Source organism: Meles meles, chromosome 4 (genome assembly GCF_922984935.1).
Source record: "Meles meles chromosome 4, mMelMel3.1 paternal haplotype, whole genome shotgun sequence".
NCBI classification, from domain to species: Eukaryota; Metazoa; Chordata; class Mammalia; order Carnivora; family Mustelidae; genus Meles; species Meles meles.
The window spans coordinates 96,232,233-96,240,234 of NC_060069.1; positions in this window are offsets into that span (position 1 = coordinate 96,232,233).

The window sequence follows — 8,002 nt, forward strand, 5'->3', positions numbered from 1 at the left end:
TGAGATCATGACCTGAGCTGAAGGCAGATGTTTAATGACTGAGCCATCCAGGCGCCCTGCTTCCAAAGTCTTAACAGACTTACAGAAGCATGCTCAAATAAGAGATTGGTGAGGTCATTTTGCTAAAGAAGGTCAGGTACTTAATTGCGTTTAATCTGGAATCAAACAGTTGTAAGACAGAGTAGTATAGTACTAACTGAGCACACTAATATTACAGTACATAGTATTGTTCTTTAATGCCATTTGGTGGCCCTATAACATCCAACATTTTTCTAGATTCCAAAATTTGAAAGAATTTTTGTGGCTGGTTGTTAGTTGAGATAAGCAGAATGGGTAGGAAAGACACACTCGGCAAAACAGATAATGTTTCAAATTTGCTGAGATGGAAAAAGCTTAACACTTCCTGGTTAGTATACGGGAGGGCTTCTTGATGAGGAGAGGCTCAGAATTTGAAAGGTGCAAGAGGAAAACCATTGGGTGCAACTCTGAGCTCTTTCCTTTCTTGAGGATAAAACTCCCTAACCTGCCCAGCTGGGGATGTTCTTAGAGTAAGTGTCAGACGAAAATTTTCTTTAATGGCTTATCTAGCTGTAGATACCAAGTAGGAAGCTAGAACATTTCAGGGTATAGTGAGACTTGGACGTGTCCTATCCATCATGTCAGTCACTGTTAGCTTCATAAGCAATTCCATCAACATTCCCTAGAATGTTAGAGCTAGAAGAAACTTTAAAGGTCTGAAATTGACTCACTTGTTTGAGATGAAAAAAATTGAGCTCAGAGAGGCTTGTCCCGGATTCCAAATGTCTGAATCTTGAATCCAAACCTCTGGATTCCCACACTATTATCCACTAGCATTATGCTTTCTTTATTTAATAATGTATTTTATGACAGGAAATCAGTAATAGCGTTAGTACTGCATTGTAACTTGTCAACAAACATCAAAGTGATGCTGTCTGCACTACCTCTCAGAGTATTGAGAATTTTAGATCTGGTAGGAAACTGGAGAATAGGGGTAAATATCTGGTAGCTTCTTACTGTTTGCAAAGCACATTCAAGAACCTACCTTATTTAATCCTCATGACACATGAGTTAGGACTAGATTTGGTAAAGTTTCTTGACATGCTTTCCCTCTTCTGAGTTTAAAATTAATAAATTGACATAGACTTGAGAAAGGGCTTTATCATAATTGCCTTTTATATTCTCCTTAGATTGAATGTAACCAACCAAAACCACAGACTTCCCCTGCAGGGGCTGTGCACCCTTGGGTGGCATTCCACAAGGCTGACCAGAACACACCATAGATCCAAAGGAGAGCAGGTCAAATCGTAAATCTTGTAGTGCTGCCCGAAAGAGAAAGCTGGAAAGACTATCTTCAGTCTTTTGCCATCTAAACAGATAAATTAGTCTTTCTCCAACAGGGAGGAAGAAGATGCTAGAAAACTTTCTTCTGGGCGGCTGTTCCCAATTCTGGTTGCACATTAGAGTCATCATGGGGGCTTGCAAACATATAAATGCATGGACCCCCATCTCCAGACCAACTGAAACCCGGTATCTCGAGATGGAATCTGGGCATCAATAGTTGTGGAAGCTCCTGGGGCGCCTGGGTGGCTCAGTGGGTTAAGCCGCTGCCTTCGGCTCAGGTCATGATCTCGGGGTCCTGGGATCGAGTCCCGCATCGGGCTCTCTGCTCAGCAGGGAGCCTGCTTCCCTCTCTCTCTCTCTCTCTCTCTCTGCCTGCCTCTCTGTCTATTGTGATCTCTCTCTGTCAAATAAATAAATAAAATCTTTAAAAAAAAAAATAGTTGTGGAAGCTCCCAAGTTGCAGGTGACTCAGTTGCCCATCAAGGGTGATAATTCTCAAGTGAAAGTCCCATTGTGGTAACTTGATGTCAAAAACTCCAGTGGGGTTGGTGGGAATGCAAGTTAGTGCAGCCACTTTGGAGAACAGTGTGGAGATTCCTGAAGAAATTAAGAATAGAGCTTCCCTATGACCCTGCAATTGCACTGCTGGGTATTTACCCCAAAGATACAGATGTAGTGAAAAGAAGGGCCATCTGTACCCCAATGTTTATTGCAGCAATGGCTACAGTCGCCAAACTGTGGAAAGAACCAAGATGCCCTTCAACGGATGAATGGATAAGGAAGATGTGGTACATATACACAATGGAGTATTATGCCTCCATCAGAAAGGATGAATACCCAACTTTTGTAGCAACATGGACGGGACTGGAAGAGATTATGCTGAGCGAAATAAGTCAAGCAGAGAGAGTCAAGTATCATATGGTCTCACTTATTTGTGGAGCATAACAAAGAACATGGAGGACATGGGGAGATGGAGAGGAGAGGGAGTTGAGGGAAACTGGAAGGGGAGATGAACCATGAGAGACTATGGACTCTGAAAATCAACCAGAGGGTTTTGAAGGGGCGGGGGGGGGGGGTGGGAGGTTGAGGAACCAGGTGGTGGGTAAAAGGGAGGGCACGTACTGCATGGAGCACTGGGTGTGATGCCAAAACAATGAACACTGTTATGCTGTAAATAAACAAATAATAAAAAAAAAAACTCCAGTGGACTGGGGTTTTTAACACATGAAGAAATGGGCCCAAAGTGATGAAGTGAGGTGCCCAAGTTCTCTTAGATAAATAGTGACAGAGCTGGGGCTAGAATCCATTTAATGTGTGTGTGTGTGTGTGTGTGTGTGTGTGTGCGTGCGCACGCGCACATGTGTTTATTTGAACACCTATTTTAGACCAGGCACTGAATGCTAATCCAATTCTTTGCTTCTTGTCAGTCACTTTCTTTTCTGAACAGAAAGGACTTGGAGGATGTAAGATGGTATATTCAAGTGGATTGGTCATACTGAACCCAGCTTCAGCTACATCAGAGTGTCTGCTGAATCGTGGAATACAAAAGAAGCAATCAGATCAACTTTATTAGTAAAAGTCATGAAAGAGTGGCTTGGTCAAATATTTCAGGTTATAGCCACAAGGCAAGGGATAGCCTTTCCATGGGTGAGGAAAAACTTAGCAAGTTGTGTACTGGTTCTTTTGACCACAGATAAACACATAGCTAACATTCTAAGCTGTGGTGAGGAACAGATTGATATTACCAGGAGAGAGAAGAAAATGTAGACATTGCCCACAGGAAAATATTATAGTCAATCCGTAAACATAGACTCCATGATAGGAAAGTAATTCAACTCCACTACACATTTTTATAAGCACGATGCATAATTTCAAGGGCAGTTTCCTTTAGATCTAGCTAAGATCATAGCTAGATCTACAAGAAAGTTTATGAGACCGTATGATTATTTTACTGCTTAAATTGGAATAATAAGGCACTCTTTAGGTCTTTGTAAATATGGAAGATTTAAATAGAAAAGTAAACTTATTCATGAAGCCATGGAAACTCATGGAAAAGAAAATATTCTTAAATGTGATTATGAGTATTTTCTTCCTACAAATAAAGACTGGGTATAAAAATGTTGCTTTGGGTGTTTTAAAAGCTGAACTAAATGAAGAAACATGAAATAAGTTTAACTTGGAAATTAAGCTTATGTTATAGCTATAAAGCTAAAATTTTATAATTTTGTTATTATTTAACAATAACTTCAACTTCTTGTAACCTTGACAGTGGTCTCCGAAGTTCTTCCTAATTTTAAGTCCAGTTATCTGTGCTCAAAACTCCTTTCTGTTTTGGTAGCTCTCAAATATTTTTAAGTTCTTGCTTCACTCCCCATACCCTTTTTAATCATCTCTATGTAGGTCTTTTCATCTTTCCTCCTAGGCCAATGCACATGCAGCCAGGGAAAGAGTTAGTAAAGAGCTACCCCTGAATCTGCAATTAAAATTCTACCATTTATATAACTTAACAAGGATTTGTTGTAGTGGATGACACGTCAATAGACATCTTTGAAACAGTCAACAATCTTTTTTATTTCTGCTGAGGGCAGCATGTGTGCATGTGTGCAACTGACTAATGGATAAGAAGGAATCAGAACAGTAGCAAGTGCATATGACTTAGGCTGTGGCATAATTACAATCAATTTTTAACTCTGGCTTGCTATAGGAATTTCTCTCTGAGTCTAAGTTATCACAGAACCAAAGATGTAGCATTGAGAGTTTGAGAAGTCATCATCACACCACTTTACACAGTGGACAATTCAACTCTCAGGGTGAGAATCCCTTTTATTTTTAAATACCTCAGAGAAGATTTTATTTCTTTAGCAATTGTGAAGCTTAACAACCTTAGAGGAAGTGTTCCATAAGGTTCTTGTGATGGGTGCTGGCCAAATTAGATATGGAGGCAAATTTTAAATCATTTATGTCAGCATAGAGGCACAGTGGTGCTAATCATACAAGACTGTAAGTGTGTGTGTGTGCCCGTGTGTAATACAGGCACACAAGTACAAGCGCGCTGCCCATGATACTGTTTTTGTACCTCCGGCTCCAAAATGTCACCACTTCCTTCCTCTCAGCACTTTCTCTCTGTCCTTTCTTTCAATCCAAAATTCCTCCCACCACTCTAAAAGCCAATGTCCACAGGAGTTACCCTTTCAACCGTCCCTACCTTGTGTTTGTGCAACACCTATTTGGAAGAGAAAAATGAGAAAACAACAGGATCACAGCTCTATGCAGTTGAGACATAAGTCAATAATATAAGAACTGGACATTAAGCTGTGGCAAGTTGAGAAAAGAGAATTCTTCACAGTGAAGTTTTCAACCTTGACACTAAAAAGCAACCTGACCAGTGTAGATTCAGCTGTTGATGTATCTAGGAGGAAAGAAAGACAAGATGCTTCCAGAAACTCCTGGCTGAGTGTTTCATGGATGTCCCAGTAAGGAAGGTTGGTGATTGATACCTGAACCACAGTCAAGTTATGTAATATTATTTGTAAGTTGCTACATATAGATATGTACATGTTAACTGTTGTAAACTTATCCCAAAGATTCACTCTTTTACATATTTTTTGTTATCCTTATAAATTCTCAGGTAATATCATCTCTTCAAGGTGCTATTAAGGAGAGTAACTTGAGGGGTGCCTGGGTGGCTCAGTTAGTTAAGCGACTACCTCCAGTTCACGTCATGATCCCGGAGTCCCAGAATGGAGTCCTGCATTGGGCTCCCACTCAGTGGGGAGCCTGCTTCTCTCTCTGACCCTCTCTCCTCTCATGTTCTCGCTCACTTTCTCTCTCTCAAATAAATAAATAAAATCTTTTTTTTAAAGGAGAGGAACTTGAATTGGGTCAAATCAGTATTTATATTCAGATAAGCCCAAATACTTGTACAATCCCACATATACATACACACAGGTACCCATGCAAATACACACATCTGCACACCCAAAGATTGATGTTTGATCACTGAACACAAAGAGTAAAGATGTGTCTGTCACTTTCACCTGCCCAAGTGGCCCAGAGAGGAATAAATGATCTGCTAGGTGATCCTGCAGGCAGTGCTGGGCTTACTGTGTGATGGGATTTTTTTTGTTTTGTTTTGTTTTTGTTTTTTCCTCTTTTGGAAGATGCAGTACCAAAGCCATCATCACAGCAAAGGCCAAGAAGTAGATCCGACATAAAGCAGATGTTTATTTTCTCAAATCAGGATTTGAAGTGATCTGCTTATCATTAATAAGCCTACTACCCCAATAAGGGTCATTTTCCTGTGTGTGCCCTTTCGCCCTAGATAGCTAGCATTGAATCTCTTTTCTTTCTGCAACTGTGCATAAGGGCAAGATTAGGCAGTCATTCATACACTAACATCCAGAAATATGGGCCCATGGATACACGCCTCATAAAATTAGGCAGTTAGGAAAGTAAAAAGGTTGTTAGACACACACACTGATTTAAGGAAATCCCTTGGTACTAAGAACTAGTATTCAAAAGATAGCTGCATCACTAAAGATTTTTGGCACTAGGGTCTTGCTTTCCTTCCTTTTCTTCCTCTTCATTCTCCTATTCCCCTCAATCTCCTTTTCTTCCTGTTCATTCTCTTCTTTTTCCTTCTCCACCTTCATTGTGACTATGATGTGTAGGTCACAGAATTAGACATGGAGGTCAAGAGGAACTCACACCGTCGGAAGGCTTACTAAGTAGTTGAGCTGAGGACCAGAACACAAAGAAGATGGCAGTTTAAGTACAGTTGCTTTCTCTCCAACTAGCAGTTCTAATCTTTTATCAAATGGCAGCTAAGATCTGTGGGTATATGAATAAATGTGAGCCTCTGGGCAGTGTATGAGTTTGGAGGAGAGAAAGGGTGCCAGGATTTGCCTACCAAGACTACAAGACAGACCACCATTGGATGTGCTCAGGACAAAACAAACCAATAAATCCAGGGGAAATTTGACTTTCTGCAGTCTTGTAGATCTGGAGAGTAAAGGTTGATTTCAGCCCTACATGAATGGTTGGCTTTTTTCTGGTCCCCAAAAGACAAGAAGGAACTGAATGGTCAGCTGTCTTTCCTGCCTCGGAGGCTGAGAAAATCCATAAAGACGGGGAGAAAAGTATCTTCTTTCCTCTTCAGTAAAAGTCTTATGAACCATTTATCTCTACATAATCAGCTCAAACAACATCCACCATACCTATGCTGGTGCTTCTTAAGATATTCCACAGCCAGACATGAGCCTCACTGAGTCAACAAAGGAAATAGCAATATATCCAAAGGGACTCAGTGGCAGAGAGGCAGATCAATCAGAACAGACAAAACAAATACCAAGAAGATACAAGTGCAAGAAGAAAGAAAAACCCATGGCACTAAAAAGGGAAAGGGAGAGAAAGAAGAGAGGAATGGAAGGAATCAGAGGGGGAGGAGGAATGGGAGGAAGGGAGGCAATAGGAAATGGAAGAAAAAAAGAAAAGGGTTTTTTAAATAATACTGTACATAGATGGAAGGAGAGAATGATTTCTGTTGAAACCTAAATTAGGGGGGCCTAGGTGGCTCAGTCGTTAAGCATCTGCCTTCCGCTCAGGCCATGACCCCAGGGTCCTGGGATGGAGCCCCACATGGAGCCCCACAGTGGGCTCCCTGCTCAGCGGGAAGCCTGCTTCTCCCTCTACCATTCCCCCAACTTGTATTCCCTCTCTTGCTGTCTCTCTCTCTGTCAAATAAATAAAATCTTAAAAAAAAGAAACCTAAATTAATCTAGAAGATCAAATGGAGAAAATATCTCAAAGCACAGAGCAAAGATAAAAAGTGGCTAAAATCATGAGCAAGAAGATGAGAGATTTGATAGATTCCAGAGACTTAACATACAACCTAGGAAATCTAGATGGAGGAGAAGGTACATTTGGAGGAAAGGCAATAATTAAACATAAAAAAGGATAAATTTTTCTTAGACCAAGAAATACTTGAATCTAGAGATTGAATGGAGTCTGCAAGTTCCAGGCTGAACTGATGAAAACACACACACACACACACACACACACACACACACACACACACACACACACCTTGGGAACATCCTGGTAAAATTTTTGAACTCAAGGGGGTCGATTTTTTTTAATAGCTTCTACATAGAAAGTTGCCTTATGATAAAGAAAACAGAATCAGACCTCTCTTCCCCCTCACCAGCAGCTGGAAGTAAATGGAATAACATCTACAGACTCCCGATAGCAAACAACTGCACCTCCAGAATTCCATGACCAGCCAAGACCTAATTCAGGTGCCACAGTGAAAGAAACTTGCAGATATGTAAGAAGACAGGGAATAATACTCATGTTTTCCCACTAAAGAAAATAGTTAAGAAGGGGATCTAACCAGACAACAGAGTCCAAGATGAAAGAAAAGGGAATGGTAGTGAATATAAAATTTAAAATAAATAGATCAATATAAAGACATCTAGATATATTAAAATATAGATAGATAGATAGATAATCATAGGCTAAGCAATGTGCAAACTGTTAAAAAAATAAAGACGAGCTTTGAATATCTCCTGAGCGGACAAAACCAGGTTAATCATACAAAGGTTAATCTAGCTTATTCTGCAATAGTAACTTGACCTGGGTC